Source organism: Bubalus kerabau, chromosome 14, assembly GCF_029407905.1.
Source record: "Bubalus kerabau isolate K-KA32 ecotype Philippines breed swamp buffalo chromosome 14, PCC_UOA_SB_1v2, whole genome shotgun sequence".
In the NCBI taxonomy this organism is placed as follows: domain Eukaryota; kingdom Metazoa; phylum Chordata; class Mammalia; order Artiodactyla; family Bovidae; genus Bubalus; species Bubalus kerabau.
The window spans coordinates 71304994-71324040 of NC_073637.1; the positions used below are offsets into that span (position 1 = coordinate 71304994).

The 19047-nt window shown below is 42.1% G+C and overlaps 1 non-coding gene across 1 annotated transcript; it reads left to right on the plus strand.

Annotated features, from left to right (window-relative positions):
* Positions 1–18781: 18781 nt before the first annotated feature.
* On the plus strand, positions 18782–18863 carry TRNAS-AGA (transfer RNA serine (anticodon AGA)). Its single transcript has one exon. It is a non-coding gene; the product is annotated as a tRNA-Ser (tRNA).
* Positions 18864–19047: the final 184 nt, after the last annotated feature.

Below are 19047 nucleotides of genomic sequence, written 5' to 3' on the forward strand. Positions count from 1 at the left end.
CAAGCTAGACATGCCCATGGTGAATTCCACTCTAGGACCCTTGGTGTTCTTTCTTTCCAACAAATATCAGTCCAGTACATCAATGTCTAATGACATTAACCCTTAAAAGAGAAAGACCAAGGACTTTATTCCTTTCCTTCCAGAGGGTTCCTTGGCTACTTGGAAAAACTAACAACTCCTGCTCAAAACTAGCTCTGTATACCAAGGACTATAGTAAGGGGGCTATCTTTTTCAGATCGTGAACACAAATCTCTTAAAAATATTATCCCAAGGATAACACATATCTACTGGCCTTACACTTTTATATAACTAAGCAAAGCACTCAAGTGATTTTTTCCTACTAGCACAAAAAATCTGCTCCAAGACTGCTGCTGGATATTAAAGAGGCTGACACCATTTTAAACATCTCATTTCAGCAGTTTTCAATAATATCTAATATCTCTTCAAGGCAAGTATCATTATCATTATCTTGGTCTATAATTTTAGAAGTACAGAGTTTAAGAAACCCCTAGTCTCAGTGACCACAGAGCCAGTATTCAAAACCTGGTCCTTCTGACTAATAATAATAACTAACTTTTATTAAGCACTTTTTATTCACTGTGTACTGTAAATAATTAATAAACAGAAACCTCAATTAAACAGAGCTAAAAGACCAGAAGCGACTGCTCCAATACCCAGCAACCAGAGCAGAACCCAACAGGAGCAAGGACAACTCATCTACTTTCCTGGCAAGGACTCAGACAATGAAAAGCCATCGACTCTTCATTTTCTCTAGCCCTCCCAACTTCCTTTTCCCCTCCATAAAAGTGTTCTCCTTCCCTTGCTGTGCAGGGACCTGCGTGTTGCTCATCATCATTTGTAGTCCCCAAATTGCAATTCTTTGCTGATTCTGAATAAAACTCCTTTCTGGAGAAATATCTGGCAGTCTATTTCAGGTCAATATTTTAGTGGCCCGTATGGGAACCGGAGAAGACCCCTGACAGCTCTGGGTCTCATGAGCAAACAGATGTAATACTCAAAATTGAATCCATTGTCACTATTTTTCTCACCAACCCTGCAGTTTGAAGTATTCCTTAATCCTCAGTGCAAACGCTTTCCCTTTTTGCATTTAAAGATTTCCAGGTTTTACTTGGGATCTATTTTAAAGTTTCATCTTTCTGGTTAAGGCCCTGTTTTGTATATGAGTATTCATTTAGAGTTACTCAGTCTCTTTCATCAGGAAGCTTCCATAAGCCACTTATCCTTCTCCATCGGAGGGCAGACAGATGAAAACAACAATCACAGAAAACTAACAAATCTGATCACGTGGACCACAGCCTTGTCTAACTCAATGAAACTATGAGCCATGGCATGTAGGGCCACCACAGACGGACAGGTCATGGTGGAGAGGTCTGACAAAACGTGGTCCACTGGAGAAGGGAATGGCAAACCACTTCAGTATTCTTGCCTTGAGAACCCCATGAACAGTATGAAAAGGCAAAGAGATAGGACACTGAAAGACGAACTCCCCAGGCAGATAAGTGCCCAATATGCTACTGGAGATCAGTGGAGAACTAACTCCAGAAAAAATGAAGAGGCAGAGCCAAAGCAAAAACAACACCCAGCTGTGGATGTGACTGGTGATGGAAGCAGAGTCCATTACTGTAAAGAGTAATATTGCATAGGAACCTGGAACGTGAGGGTCCATGAATCAAGGTGAATTGGAAGTGGCCAAAAAGGAGATGGCAAGACTGAACATTGACATTTTAGGAATCAGGGAGCTAAAATGGACTGGAATGGGTGAATTTAACTCAGATGACCATTATATCTACTACTGTAGGCAAGAATCCCTTGGAAAAAATAGAATAGCCATTATAGTAAACAAAAGAGTCCAAAATGCAGTACTTGGATGCAATCTCAAAAATGACAGAATGATCTTTGTTTGTTTCCAAGGCAAACCATTCAATATCACAGTAATCCAAGTCTATGCCGTGGCCATTAATGCTGAAGAAACTGAAGTTGAATGGTTCTATGAAGACCTACAAGACTTTCTAGAACTAACACCCAAAAGAGATGTCCTTTTCATTATATGGGGACTGGATGCAAAAGTAGAAAGTCAAGAAACACCTGGGGTAACAGGCAAATTTGGCCTTGGAGTACAGAATGAAGCAGGGCAAAGGCTAATAGACTTTTGCCAAGAGAACGCACTGATCATAGCAAACACCCTCTGCCAACAACACAAGAAACCACTCTACATATGGACATCACCAGACTGTCAACACAGAAATCAGATTGATTATATTCTTTGCAGCCAAAGATGGAGAAGCCCTATACAGTCAGATAAAACAAGACAGGGAGCTGACTGTGGCTCAGATCATGAACTCCTATTGCCAAACTCAGACTAAAATTGAAGAAAGTAAGGAAAACCTCAAAACCATTCAGGTGTGACCTAAATCAAATCCTTTATGATTACACTGGAAGTGAGAAATAGATTCAATGGATTAGATCTGATACACGGTGCCTGAAGAACTATGGATAGAGGTTTGTGACATTGTACAGGAAGGAGGCAGGGATCAAGACCATCCCTAAGAAAAAGAAATGCAAAAAGGCAAAATGCTTCTCTGAGGAGGCCTTACAAACAGCTGAGAAAAGAAAAGGAGCGAAAGGCAAAGGAAAAAAGGAAAGATAAACGCATTTGAATGCAGAGTTCCAAAGAATATCAAGGAGAGATAAGAAAGCCTTCCTCAGTGATCAATGTAAAGAAACAGGCAAAAACAATAGAATGGGAAAGATTAGAGATCTCTTCAAGAAAATTAGAGATACCAAGGGAAATTATCATGCCAAAGATAGGCAAAATAAAGGACAGAAACACTATGGACCTACCAGAAGCAGAAGACATTAAGAAGAGGTGTCAAGAAAACGCAGAAAAACTGTACAAAAAAGATCTTCACGACCCAGATAATCACAATAGTGTGATCACTCACTTAGAGCCAGACATCCTGGAATTCGAAGTCAAGTGGGCCTTAGAAAGCATCACTATGAACAAAGCTAGTGGAGGTGATGGAATTCCAGTGGAGCTATTTCAAATCCTAAAAGATGATGCTGTGAAAGTGCTGCACTCACTATTCCAGCAAATTTGGAAAACTCAGCAGTGGCCTCAGGACTGGAAAAGGTCAGTTTTCATTCCAATCCCAAAGAAAGGCAATGCCAAAGAATGCTCAAACTACCGCACAATTGTACTCATCTCATATGCTAGCAAAGTGATGCTCAAAATTCTCCAAGCCAGGCTTCAACAGTACATGAACCGTGAATTTCCAGATGTTCAAGTTGGTTTTAGAAAAGGCAGAGGAACCAGAGATCAGCTTGTCAACATCTGTTGGATCATCAAAAAAGCAAGAGAGTTCCAGAAAAATATCTACTTCTGCTTTACAGACTATGCCAAAGGCTTTGACTGTGTGGATCACCACAAACTGTGGAAAATTCTTCATGAGATGGGAATACCAGACCACCTGACCTGCCTCCTGAGAAATCTGTATGCAGATGTACAAGCAGCAGTTAAAGCTGGACATGGAACAACAGACTGGTTCCAAATCAGGAAAGGAGTACGTCAAGGCTGTATATTGTCACCCTGCTTATTTAACTTATATGCAGAGTACATCATGAGAAATGCTGGGCTGGAAGAAGCACGAGCTGGAATCAAGATTGCCAGGAGAAATATCAATAACCTCAGATGTGCAGATGACACCACCCTTATGGCAGAAAGTGAAGAGAAACTAAAAAGCCTCTTGATGGAAGGGAAAGAAGAGAGTGAAAAAGTTGGCTTAAAACTCAACATTCAGAAAACTAAGATCATGGCATCCAGTCCCATCACTTCATGGCAAATAGATGGGGAAACAATGGAAACAGTGAGAGACTTTATTTTGGGGGCTCCAAAATCACTGCAGATGGTGACTGCAGCCATGAAATTAAAAGACACTTGCTCCTTGGAATAAAAGTTGTGACCAACTTAGACAGCTTATTAAAAAGCAGACATTACTTTACCAACAAAGGTCCATTTTGTCAAAGCTATAGTTTTTCCAGTAGTCATGTACAGATGTTGGACTATACATGAGAGTTGGACTATAAAGAAAGCTGAGTGCCAATGAATTGATGCTTTTGAACTGTGGTGTTGGAGGAGACTCTTGAGAGTCCCTTGGACTGCAAGGAGATCCAACCAGTCCATCCTAAAGGAAATCAGTCCTGAATATTCAATGGAAGGGCTGATGCTGAAGCAGAAGCTCCAATACTTTGGCCACCTGATGTGAAGAACTGACTCATTTGAAAAGACCCTGATGCTCGGAAAGATTGAAGGCAGGAGAAGGGTTCAACAGAAGATGGGATGGTTGGATGGCATCACCAACTCAACAGACATGAATTTGAGTTGACTCTGGGATTTGATGATGGACAGGAAGGCCTGGCGTGCTGCAGTCCATGGGGTTGCCAAGAGTCAGACACGGCTGAGCGACTGAACTGAACTGAACTCATTTAGCACTTTGGTCTCATCTTGAGGTCAAACTATTGATATTTCAGCCAAGGTGGTTGAAAATGCCTTTGGCTCATCCTTCAGGAGAAAGCTGCTTCAAATAAAACTGTGGCCATTCAGCCTTCAGCCTATTTCTCAGGAAGGGGCTATCTTCTGGAAACTGGCTGGAAAAGCCTCTGGCCTGGCCACTTCTCCAGGACCACGCTGTTTCTTTTGAATTGGCTGATATTCAGACTTGCAAGCTGTTTGACTTGACCTGTAAGCTATTTGAACCATTTGAAAACTGTCTTTTTACATTAGAGAAAAACCTCTGAGAAATGGGTTCCCAGTTATCTAAATATTTTGAGAGTGCCCCCCTACACGATAAATGCAGCCAATATGTCCTTTCCTCCTGCACATTTCTAACTAAAAGGGCCAATCTGACCAAAGGCAATCTAGAGTATCAAAGGCCATCATGGGGAGCTTTTTCAAATCCTCAAATTTAATTTCCTTAAAGCCAAATTGGACTACAACAGCTCAAAATTTTCCAGAATTGAGTGGAATGCTTATTTCAATTGGTATTTTGAGGTTTCCCAATGTAATCAGGAATCTAAAAATTGCTTCTCTGCAAAATGAAATTTTAAGATTAACTAAGGCAAACAATTGATTTAAGAGAAATAAAATGGTTCCTGATGGCTCAGGCTCTGCTTCCAGAGCCACCTTGTCTGTCTTCCTTCTGCTGTTCACATCCAGACTCTGCCTCCAGCGCCATCTTCCTTCTTCCCATCTACACTGCCAACACCTTCTTTTCTACTTCAGTTCTGCCGTATTAATTCTCTCACCAAACTCCCTTTCTCTGAAATTCTCTTCACTCCCTTTTCCACTGAACCAATCAGAAACTGTCCCCTTAAAATTAAGCCTCCTAGGGGTCTAGAGGCTAAGCCTTTATACTACCTGGACTAAAGCTGAACTGCAAGCCATAGTCAGACTTTCTCAAAGTAACCAAAAATCTTCACAGATTTGCTGAGAAATGCAGCAGAGTCGTTCAAACTTAACCGCCTGGTTTCTCTGACTTCTATCACCTAATTCATATCATCAGTTCAGTCACTCAGTCGTGTCCGACTCTTTGCGACCCCATGGACTGCAGCACTCCAGGCCTCTCTGTCCATCACCAACTCCCAGAGTTTACCCAAACTCATGTCCATTGAGTCGGTGATGCCATCCAGCTATCTCATCCTCTGTCGAACCCTTCTCCTCCCACCTTCAATCTTTCCCAGCATCAGGGTCTTTTCCAACGAGTCAGCTCTTCACATCAGGTGGCCAAAGTATGGAGTTTCAGTTTCAGCATCAGTCCTTTCAATAAATATTCAGGACTGATTTCCTTTAGGACAGACTGGTTGGATCTCCTTGCAGTCCAAGGGACTCTCACGAGTCTTCTCCAACACCACAGTTCAAAAGCATCAATTCTTTGGCACTCAGCCTTCTTTATAGTCCAACTCTCACATCCATACATGACTACTGGACAAACCATAGCCTTGACTACATGGACCTTTGTTGGCAAAGTAATGTCTCTGCTTTTTAATATGCTATCTAGGTTGGTCATAACTTTTCTTCCAAGGAGCAAGTATCTTTTAATTTCATGGCTGCAGTCACCATCTGCAGTGCTTTTGGAGCCCAAGAAAATAAAGTCTGTCACTGTTTCCACTGTTTCTCCATTTGCCATGAAGTAATGGGACTGGATGCCATGATCTTTAGTTTCTGAATGTTGAGCTTTAAATCAACCTTTTCGCTCTCCTTTTTCCCTTTCATCAAGAGGCTGTTTAGTTCTTTGCTTTCTGCCATAAGGGTGGTGTCATCTGCATATCTGAGTTTATTGATATTTCTCCTGGTAATCTTGATTTCAGCCTGTGATTTATCCAGCCTGGCATTTTGCATGACGTACACTGCATAGAAGTTAAATAAGCAGGGTGACAATATAGAGCCTTGTCATACTCCTTTCCCAATTTTGAATTGGTCAGTTGGTACCTCTTCAGTTCTAACTGCTGCTTCTTGATCAGCATACAGGTTTCTCAGGAGGCAGGTAAGGTGATCTGGTATTCCCATCTCTTTAAGAATTTTCCAGTTTGTTGTGATCCACACAGTCAAAGGCTTTCACATAGTCAATGAAGCAGGTGTTTTCTGAATTGTCTTGCTTTCTCTATGATCCAATGAATGTTGGCAATTTGATCTCTGGTTCCTCTGCCTTTTCTAAACTCAGCTTGTACATCTGGAAGTTCTCAGTTCATGTACTGCTGAAGCCTGGCTTGAAGGATTTTGAGCATAACCATGACAACATGTGAAATGAGCACAATTGTACAGTAGTATGAGGATTCTTTGGCATTGCCTTTCTAGAAATTCCCTGATAGCTCAGTTGGTAAAGAATCTGCCTGCAAAGCAGGAGACCCTGGCTTGATTCCTGGGTTGGGAAGATCCCCTGGAGAAGGGAAAGGCTACCCACTTCAGTATTCTGGTTTGGGTCACAAAGAGTCAGACTCAACTGAGCGACTTTCACTTTCTACTTCTTTGGGATTGGAACGAAAACCGACCTTTTCCAGTCCTGTGGCCACTGCTGAGTTTTCCAAATTTGCTGACATATTGAGTGCAGCACTTTTACAGCATTATGTCTTAGGATTTGAAATAGCTCAGCTGGAATTCTATCAGCTCCACTAGCTTTGTTCATAGTGATGCTTCCTAAGACCTACTTGACTTCACACTCCAGGATGTCTGGCTCTAGGTGAGTGACCACACCATCATGGTTATCTGGTTGCTAAGATTTTGTTTTTGATATAGTTCTTCTGTATATTCTTTCCATTTCTTCTTTTTTTATTTTTTAATTTATTTCTAATTAAAGGATAATTGCTTTACAATATTGTGTTGGTTTCTGCTACACATCAACATGAATCAGCCATAGGTATACATATGTCACCTCCCTCTAGAAACTCCCTCCTACCTCCCACACCATCCAACCCCTTAGGTTGTCACAGAGTTGCTACCTCTTCTTAATCTCTTCTGCTTCTGTTAGGTCCTTACCATTTCTGTCCTTTATCACATTACCATTAATGTTTCTAAATCTCAGATCCATACCTTTTGGAACTCATAAAGTCTCCCTGAGATAGTCACATGGTGCCCAATGCACCTGACTCCTGCTTCTTTTAACCCACAACTGATAAGAGATAGTCTAATATTGCAAAGGCCTAACTACTTCTATTAAATTTGTCAGGAGATAAAGATGTTAAGCATCATACCTTGCAACCTGGAGGTTTTGTGTATTAGCAAAGATATTTCCAGAAGAACTTTCTTCAATCTTGCTGGAAAGGCCCCTATCAGGTACTGCTAAGTGACCCACATGTCACCAAATTCCAGGAAATAAACTCTTGGATTCGCGTGAAATACATAAAGAAAGCAATGAACTGTGGCTGGAACTGCACATCATCTGGTGACCTGAAAGTAAAGATTTCCTTGAATTGAAGCAGAAGACAACTGATGGCACAGCTTCCCCAAGACTTTCAGGTGGCCTGTTGTAAGTTTGTTGCCAAACTTTGATGATGATGCAACACTTCAGATGATCTCTAATGTCTACAATCTTGATAACACGCCTCTGTGTGTGCTAAATCACTTCAGTCATGTCCAACTCTGTAAGACCCTATGGAGCCCCCCAGGCTCCTCTGTCCATGGGTTTCTCCAGGCAAGAATACTGGAGTGGGTTGCCATGCAACCAGGGGATCTTCCCAACCCAGGGATTGAACCCATGTCTCATGTCATTGACAGGTGGGTTCTTTGCCCCTAGTGCCACCTGGAAAGCACCTCTTGATAACATATGGACTTTAGATAAAAAGTGCCTGAGCATTCACCCTCCTACCTTCCTGTTAATTAAATGTAACCTTAATAAGTTTCCAATCTGTTCACTTTCCCTCCAACTTGACACATCTTTCTTAACACTGAGAGACAAAAAGCCACTAAAACTTGAAAATTTGACTCTTAATCAGGGATGCTTTCAGAGAAAGATCTTGATCAAAAGGGGAAAATATAAAAACTTAACAAACAGAAACCTCAGTTAAATAGATTAAGGAGATCAGAAGAGGGAGCTCCCAGGTCCTGCAATGATAGCAGAGCTCAACAGGAACAAGAATGACTTTTCTTTTTTCCTGACAAGACTCAGTCAACGAGAAGCCATGGACTTTGTTTACAATAGCCCTCCCAGCTTCCTTCTTCCCCCTCTAAAAGCATTCTCCTTCTCTTGTCATGTAGAGATCTGCATGGCTTGTCATGGTTGCAGTGCCAAAACTGCAACTCTCTGCCAATCCTGATTAAACCCATCTTTGCTGGAAAAATATCTAACAGTCTATTCATTTCAGGTCAACGCTGTTTTTAAAAACTTTTTAAAAATAATTTACATACAGAAAAGTACAGAAATCACAGGTGCACAGCTTGGTGAATTTTCACAGAGTACATCCACATAGTCTGTTCCCACAACGTAAAAGCCAGCATATCCAGCACCCCCAGATACTCTCCTCATGCTACTTTCTAGTCAATTCTCCCCAACGAGTGCAATCGTTATCCTATTTTCTAGTTGTGCCTGGTTTTGATCTTTACATGAATGGAATCATACAATATTTCCCTTTTCACATCTGGTTACTTTCACTGTTTACTACGTTTGTGAGATTCATCCATGTTGTTACATGTTATAATATTCTATTAGATACAAAAAATGGAATTTATTTATCCATTGTACTATTGATGGGCATTTGGGTAGCTTCTAGTTGGGGCTATTATAAACCATGCTGCTATGAACATTCCAGTAAATGTCCCTTGGTAAATATCTGTACTTATATCTATTGGATATGTACCCAGAAATGGAACATAGTGTATGCATAGTGTTCTACTGGTAGATGCTGTCCAGGTACTATGTAAGTACTTCACATGTATTAACTATTTTAATCCTCATAATAGTCCCCAAAATGTAGATACTATTATTAGCCCCAATTTATACAGATGAGGACATAAAGACATAGAGAGATTAAATAGATTAAATAGCACAACCAGTAAATGAATGAATTTTATTTATAATAAATAGGGTTTAAATTCAAGAGTTTTAGGTCCAGAGCCTGTGCTCATAACCTTCAATCTATACTGTTAAGCTGAGATTTCTTCTAGAACTATACCATTCTTTTATTTTGCTAATTTTCCTTTACCATGCACTGATACAATGATTAAAGCACACACATATACATGTATATAAGATAACCCTAGGAATGATCGATAACTTCTTTGATATCATTGATATAAAACCAGCTATAAGCTGGTCACTTATTTATACATAAGCATTATTACTTGTACATGTTACTACTTATATATTACTACTTATTACTTATATACAAGCTGGTCACTTTCATATATACAAGCTGTGTATATATGAAAAGTTCAGATAAACCAAGGATTATTTTTTTTATTTCTGATGGAATTTAAAACTTAAGATAGGCAAGATATCCTCAGTTACACACACAGTTATCAAACATTCTATATTAACTGGAAAACTTAAGAGTCATACTTATCCCAGCTTCCTACAGCAAGTGGTAGTTCTACACACTAAATCACCCAATACATTATATTATTTGTTCTAAGTGTTTTGCGGGGATGCATGGGGAAAGTATACATGGGGTGAACACATTCCCCATCTGAAAAGGCTCTCACATTCTTGTAAAGGACACTAGAGAGAACTATGACAGATAAGAAGCACCAAAACATGGTTATAAGGCTACAGACCCACAAGGGTGACCGGACCACTTCCCACTCATCGACCAGAGGAGACTAAAATGGTGACATTTTGACTGAGTCAAGAAAGACGGATAAGATTTCCCCAAAAAGGGCAGTTGGGTCAGGAAGGGGTAATAGAATGAACAAATGGACAGATACAGGAGGGCACCAAATTCTTCTGGAAAACAGCCAAAAGTGGAGTATGTTGGGAACCAGAGCATGTCCTGGGCAGAAAACCTTCCCACTAATGTTTACTGAGCACCAAGTGTGTGTTCTCTCATCTGACCCTCACAGCGGCCCAGGAAGGAAGGCACCCTGATCCTCTTTTATAAGTGAAGAGAAGGGACATAAAAAAATGAAGTTAACTTGTCTAAGGCCACAGCACTTCCAAGTGCCACAGACCAGTCTTCAGGTCCAAAGCCCCCAGTCTGCTGCCTCCTGCCAGGGATAATGGATCTGAGGGGGAACTAGGAGGCTTCCAGTCTGAGGACCTTGGACTTCAGATGGAAAGCAACATAAGACCATCAGAGAGTTAGTCAAAGGGGCTTCCCTGGTGGTCCAGTGGTTAAGAATCTGCCTGCCAATTCAGGGAACTGTGGTTCAATCTCTGGTCCCGGAAGATGCCTCATGCCACAAGGCAGCTGGGCCTGCACTACCCGTGTGTCCTAGAGCCCACGAAGCACTCACTGCTCTCAGCAACTGGAGAAGCCCTCTTGCAGCAGTGGAGACCCAGCACAGCTATAAATACCAAAAAAACAGAATTAAAAAGAGAGTAAGAAACAGGATATAATCAGAGCAGTGCTCTAAGAACAGAATACAGCAAACTGTAGGTCACTACTTATTATGAATCAATTGAAGTAGGTTTTGACTAGCACTTTTTTCCAAATAAAATGATAGTATAGGAAATATCAGAATACATCTCACATTGATTAAAATATAATTTCATAAAATTTTTGTCTCATTTTAGATAGATAACATAAAGAGGTAGATTAGATGGATGAATAGAGAGATAGATAGCAAAGAGATGTGTATACTGAGTTGTGTATACATGAACATATTCATAGCTAGAAATAAGACAAGGGGCTCATTCCTCAGGAAGAAGAGCCAACACGGGCCCAGAGGTATCAGAACCTTTGTAAACTAAGTAATGACTTCTTCCTCCCTAAAAAAAGATATCCATGTCAAATCCCTAGAGTCTAATTCTCTTTAGGACTCACCCAAATTGTCCAGGAATATCTGAAAAGGGAGCTTTACCGATGTGATTAACTTAAGAATCTTGAAAGGAAGAGCTTACCCTGGGTAATTAAAGGCAATTAGATGGATCCTCATAAAATAAGCCACATGGAAGGCAATGCGAAGACAGAGGCAGAGACTAGAGTGATGAGTCTACACATCAAGGAATGCCAATAGCCACCAGAAGATGGAAGAGGCAAGGAACTGATTGTCCCTTGAAACCATCAGAGAGAGTGTGGTCCTGCCACATCTTGATTTCAGACTTCTGGCCTTCAGCACTGAGAATAAATTTCTATTGTTTTAAGGTGCCAAGTTTGTGGTGATGTATCTTAGGAAGCCCTAGGAAATGACTACAGCCTTGGACAAGGGTTTGGGCTTTGGACAAAACTTCAGCCTCAGAATACAAACGGGAGTTCAATCTAAAAGTAGAATAGAGGGACTGCCAATCAAGGGGAATTGGTCGGGGAAGATCCCACATGCCGCAGGGCAATTAAGCCCATAGGTCACAACTACTGAAGTCCGTGCTCTAGAGGTCCTGCTCTGCAACGAGAAGCTACCACAATGAGAAGGCCAAGCACCGCAACAAAGAGCAGCCCCTGCTCACCACAATAGAGGAAGTCCACGCTCAGCAAGAAGACCTAGCACAGCCCAAAATAAATACAGAAAAATTTAAAATAAATTTTAAAGAAGTAAAAGAAATCCATCACACACTGGTTCATAGGGCAGCCAGGCATGCCAAGTCATTTTAGTCATAACCTGCTCTTTGTGACCCTGTGGACCGTAGCCTGACAGGCTCCTCTGTCCATGGGATTCTCCAGGAAAGAATACTGAAGTGGGTTTCCCTGCCCTCCTCCAAGGGATCTTCCCAACCCAGGGATCAAAGTGGTGCCTCTTACATCTCCTGCATTGGCAGGGGGGTTCTTTACCACCAGTGCCAGCTGGGAAGCCCCATTAGACATAGGCCATCCCAGACCAATTCCAAATCTAGCCATGATGGAGAAGAGTGAGTAGGTCCTGGAGTGACTCAGGGACTCGGGGGGGTGGGGGAGGGGCAGGGACAGGGTGGGCTTCATCATGCAGGTAGGACTTTTCAGTACCAAGCAGGGCAAGCAGGAACTGACAGAGCAATCAGAGATGTTCTGCCAGTCATAAATATCTGGTTGAATCTGGCTGCATGCAATCTGAGATGATATCCGTTTTCAGGAAAAAAAAAAAAAAAGAAAGACCAGAAAATATGCTGCTCCTTCTATGGAAGGAATCTGTCCCTTCATTCAAGGGCTAGGCACATGCCAGCGCGGGAGTGTGGAGGTAAGCGCGAGGTCTGCTCTGACCCTCCTCGGTAGCCCTCACAGCCCCTCCTGGAGCTGAGACCTCCCTGAAGGCTCAGAAGATTCATTCTCCTTCAGCCGAGAGCTTCTGAGGCTTAAACGGACCATTCCGCACCTGTGTTAGCAGGAATTGGGGAAAGGAAGACCTAACCATCTCTACAGGCTTCTAACTCACAAGTCAGTCAGAGAACCAGCCTTACTGTTAACATACAATAGGGATTTCCTAGTCCCTAAAAGTCATGTAAGAGGATTTAAATTTAGATGCTCTCAAAATGCACTCTTCTTCCCCACCTTCCTAGGCAATATAGGACAAACAGCTATGCATCCGTTCCAGTCTGTCCCTCAGGAGTTTGTGTCCTCACACATAACACGAGGACTAGCCATAATTCGGAGAAGGCAATGGCATCCCACCCCAGTACTCTGGCCTGGAAAATCCCATGGACGGAGGAGCCTGGTAGGCTGCAGTCCATGGGGTGGCGAAGAGTCGGACACAACTGAGCAACTTCACTTTCACTTTTCACTGTCCACTTTCATGCATTGGAGAAGGAAATGGCAACCCACTCCAGTATTCTTACCTGGAGAATCCCAGGGATGGCAGAGCCTGGTGGGCTGCCGTCTATGGGGTCACACAGAGTCGGACACAACTGAAGCGACTTAGCAGCAGCAGCAGCCATAATCACTAAAACTATAGAGCAGTGGTACTATCACTGAGTCGTGTCCGACTCTTGCGACCCTATAGACTGTAGCCTGCCAGGCTCCTCTGTCCATGGGATTATCCAGGCAAGAATACTAGGGTGGGTTGCCATTTCCTTCTCCAGGGGATCTTCCTGACCCAGGAAGATTCTGGGTCTCCTACAGTGGGTACCTTCAAATAACACTGACAATCAGAGACAAAGAACTAGGGGGGATAAGACAGGTTTTATTGATACATCAATCCAGGCATGAAAGGATTCCAAAATGTGAAAACGTAATCTTTAATCTTATAACCATTAGAAAGTCTTATCCAGAATAACCAGCCTGATAATGAAATAAGATAATGTAACAGTTGCAATGAAAATCTAATAATTAATTTCTAAATTGTTTCACTTCTCTGGCCTCAATTGTTTCATCTGTAAAATGAATTTTATACACAATCACTAAAGTCCTTTCCAGTCCCCTTATATTCCTTGGGCAATTATTGTAAGAGAGATACTTTTGTCGGCTTTATCCTTAGGGACTTCTGTGAGGTCTTCAAGTAGGGGGAGCTTTAGGATTTTTCAGAAAGCTATAAGAATCTTTAAGCTATAAAGGTCGGTTGATATGTGGAAGTATGGCTGAGGAAATAGAGCAAAGTGGCCTGCCTAAAATGCTGGGTTCCTCCCTAAGAGGTACTATGGCCAACTGGAGACCAGGAAGACCACTAGGCACTAAACCTAAGCCCTGGCCTGCAAGACATTTCTAATGGCCTCCAAGTCAACTGGTTCTTAGTTTGCCTGGTGGCTGAGACGGTAAAGCGTCTGCCTACAATGCAGGAGATCTGGGTTCAATCCCTGGGTGGGGAAGATCTCCTGGAGAAGGAAATGGCAATCCACTCCAGTATTTTGCCTGGAAAATCCCATGGGTGGAGGAACCTGTTAGGCTACAGTCCATGGGGTCACAAAGAGTCAGACATGACTGAGCTACTTCACTTTCTTTCTTTGCCTTCATTATAACATCTAGCTCAAACTTTTACTCCCCCACATAGCTCCCCAACTGATCCTTTTTTTCTTTTTCTTGAATCAGGTTTAACTTTCTGAAGGCTGAAAATCATAAAGCAAAAATTTATTTGAAACAAGGAGGGAAGAGGGAGCTGGACTCACAGAACTATAGAAGTGAAAAAAAAAATGTTTTCATGTCAAAACCTCAAACAAAGGCTGGACTACTGACTCCTCAGGGGGTTGATGGGTTTGAGCCACAGGAATTAGCACTTGCCTCTTCGGGTTGATCTGTTTGTTGGTTGCTATGTGGATTGGTGATAAAATATCCATTTGGGTGGGATCAAAAATTGTATTACCCTCTTAGAGCACATCTGTGAATACTGCCTTTTGAACAAATGACTGTAGTTCACCAGATCTCTGTGCCGTCAGAGGCTGCTTCCCAAATACCAACTTTGAGCCTAGCCCTACCATATGGACTCATGGGGGTCTGTGAAAAATAGTGTTCGAGGGGCCAGAAAGCATGGGAAGTTCTGACAAAAAGTGACAGGGTTTGTCCAGGCTGCTGAAGAGAAATGTACTGAAACTAGAAAGACTAAGGAGATGCACACCTTTGGAACATGTCTGTGGATAAAAATACACCCTAACAGATTCTTGAGAGAGCGCCGGGAGCCGTGTTAACCTTGGCATTGCTATCATTAAAAGGCTATGCTCATTTCTGGCACCTAACATGGGATACTTTGACAGCAACAGGGTTGATGGAAGAGGAAAGAATCTGTTTTGCAGTTAAAAAAAAAAAAAAAAGTTCTCGGATTTCTCAGGCCATTTGAAATCACGCCAGAGAAATACTCGATTTCAGCATTCTTCAGCTCTCTGAGATGATGCCGCAAGTGGTGTCCCCCACGTGTGATGATGTATTTCAGAGCCAGAGTTTTCTCAAGATGTTCCAAGTCTGCAGGCTCCTGATCCTTTTTCAAATTACAAAGATGATAGGATCCCAGCGAGAGTTGTGATTAGTCTAAACTCTCCACAGCTGTGAGAGACGAGTGTACAAATTCCAATAAAGATTCTGCGTGTTCTGGACCGAATTTACCTACGGGGCACTGAGGGACCACTTGCAAGAATCAGAGCTGCCCCAGTGCTATTCCGTCTCCAGCATTAGCAGCTGGAAGGCTGGCGACTGTTCTGCGAAGATGCCTCCCCTCACACCCATGACGCTGTCACTGCCCAGCAGTATCTATTTTTGGTGTAGGGGGAGAAAAGCATTAATACATAGACCCAATGGACTGTAGCCTGCCAGGTTCCTCCATCCATGGGATTTTCCAGGCAAGAATACTGGAGTGGCTTGCCATTTCCTTCTCCAGGGCATCTTCCCAACCCAGGGATTGAACCTGGGTCTCCTGCATTGCAAGCAGACTCTTTGCTGTCTGAGCCACCAGGGAATCCCTGTTAATATATGGGAATCCAAAGAGGCCTTGCAATTCATGATGTGAACAGCTAGGACGACTATAAAACACCTTGTAACTTAACAGGTTGGCCTGGACTGTGTGTGAGAACAGAACCAGTTGTATTACCACCTCTAACTCATTTAGATCAGTGCTAGTAAGAAGGCAGGCTCCGAGCAGTCTTCAGTTACTTGGCAAAGTCAGCAGGGCTTTGTTTTCTTATTTTGGACACCTTTTCCCTAAAATACTTCCTTAGAATGCTAAGTAAATGTAATAATACACAGCAAGCCCCTTTTACCATATTTAATAACTGTATTGTCTGAAGACTCTTGGCTATATTCCTTTATGAAACATCTGACGCTTAGCATGCTTTCCAAGACTGGGAAAGAGTTAGGGGACAAGTATTCACACCACTGTCAACACACATTAACAATTATAGAGATAATAAACAAGACTTTATTTTGGAAAAAAAAATGAAAAAATATGTTTTTTTAATTGTTTTCTAATATGATTTGCATGAATTTTCCAAAGCCATGAATACATTCACCACATACAACCACCTCCATTGCTTAAAGTCCACTGAAGTGCACCTGGTGTTGCTCCTGACATCCGGAGTTTTTCTTTTTTTTGGCCACGCTGTGTGGCTTGCAGGATTTCAGTTCCTCCAACAGGGCTTGAACTTGGGCCACGATAGTGAAGACTGGAATGTTAACCACTAGGCCACCAGGGACGTCCCTGGAGATTTTTAGTAGTGTGCGTTCATTTTCCAGGTTATCACACAGCCATCCACATATGTGTATATGGCATTTCTCACTGTAGACATTGAACTTGACTTTCTCTAAAGCCAGAAAGACAACACAACTGAAGTCAGAAGTTCCAAAGAAGAGTTGATAAGCTGTAAGTGAAATTCTCAAAGTACCTACCTCTGGATGATCTACACATGATATCTGCACACTAAAATGGGGGTGGGAGTGGAGGAAGAAGGAAATAAGCTTCATTTTTTCTAATATTCATATAAACAAAACATAAAATTAGAAACCTTCCTCTTTTATCTTTCACAGTCCTTCATGCAAATCTACATGCTAAGTCTTTCAACTACTGATGGTATACCTCAGATTTCATCTTTTCTAAAGAAAAATCAAATTATTAAGTGTATTAAACTGTATGCCAACTATGCATAACTCACCCTGGAACCATACTGCAAGGGTAATTTCAGTATCAAGTGGTTTATTCCTGTCTTTCTGCTGGAGGTCAGTTCTGAGTAGAAATCACCCAGCAAGGTAAATAGGGGAAAAACAAAACAAAATATCAATATATTGAGTGGGATGTCATACTATACGACAAGATTCTGATAGTTAAAATAACAACCAGGGAAGCCTGACAGGTAAGGGGAATGCTGCCTTGCTGGGAATATTCAAGATTTGCCTGGTGGTGGAGATCAGCCCTGGGTGTTCTTTGGAAGAAATGACGCTAAAGCTGAAACTCCAGAACTTTGGCCACCTCATGCCAAGAGTTGACTCAATGGAAAAGACTCTGACGCTGGGAGGGATTGGGGGCAGGAGGAAAAGGGGATGACAGAGGATGAGATGGCTGGATGGCATCACCGACTCGATGGACATGAGTTTGAGTGAACTCCGGGAGTTGGTGATGGACAGGGAGGCCTAGCGTGCTGCGATTCATGGGGTCGCAGAGTCGGACACGACTGAGCGACTGAACTGAACTGAAACATTAGTGACATGCTGATAAGTGCCTGACAACTAGCTCTAGCAAGAAAAGTATTTTATACCATTTGCAATATCCTGGTGTAAATACACCCAGGAAGCCTAATCTCAAGCTACCCAAGTGACATCACGAATGGGAAGTTAGGAAGAGGTTCACAACAATAGACCACTGTAAACTATTGCAGGTTATTGTAAATAACCTCAAACATAAATTATAATAAAATATAGGATAATAACCAGACCGTGGTGAATTTTGACTACTGTTTTTGTTTTTTAATATAATTAACTGTAAGTCTACATAATTTAATTTTTTAACAGTGGTTGCATTTAACAACTGGCTCCCAAAAGTCATGAATATTTAAAGGTTGACTCTACCTTTGCGCCATCATATGTTGTCTGTTCAGAATATCTATCAGAATATCTTTAATAGATATTCTGAACATTCAACAAAAAAACCCAACTAAATGAAGCTACTAATTCATTTCGATCATAGTATCTCCAGAGTTTCCAAGGTTGCCAACCTCTTTGCAATTCCCCTTCAGAAATACTCAAAAGTTCAGGTTTCAGTGTGCATACATAGTATTTACAGAAGAGACAATACCTTGCAGGTGTATCACACATCGTACTTTTCCGAGCAGTGTCTTTAAGACACTGTGGCACATTCTAACCCTGCATAGTGAATTTAAATTAGTGGGGAGCACTACTTTAGTGCGTAGTGGGTAAAAAGAGTCCTGGAGCTGTTTGTGCTTAGACAGCGGCGGGGGAGTAGAGCTGATCACGCAAGGAGGCCGGGAGGCTGATCCGGGGCCCTAAGATTCCCAGTTATCGCCGGAAAAATGCACACCTCTGCAAGCCAGTGTACAGAAGCACCAACCTTTCTTCCCTCTCTCTTGTTTTCTGACTAACTAGCGATTTTACTAAAATTCAGTTTTTTATGATTGGCGATACTCTCAAGATCCCCTCCGAGAAGCTAAAATTATTAATAACTAAAACATTCAAATGTGCGCTTAAACTGACAGAAAACCTTTGTAGAGACGCAAACATACCTGTAACTAGACACTTGTGTGCAAGCTCTACATAGATCTCACTGCCGAAACAACCACCAACAGTAGTCGTGGCCGAGTGGTTAAGGCGATGGACTAGAAATCCATTGGGGTCTCCCCGCGCAGGTTCGAATCCTGCCGACTACGGGAAGTCAATATTTTGACACAGGTGCTTATTTCTCTTTTCCAGGCTTCTCCGCAGACCATTTAAAGAATTTATGAACGGCTGGGATACGACTGGGACCCCAAGGGGGCTAGACGAGGAGGAGATGACAGAGCTAGGGAGTCGGGCGATTGTGGTTACAACCTGAGTCCAGGAGGAGAGGGAGAC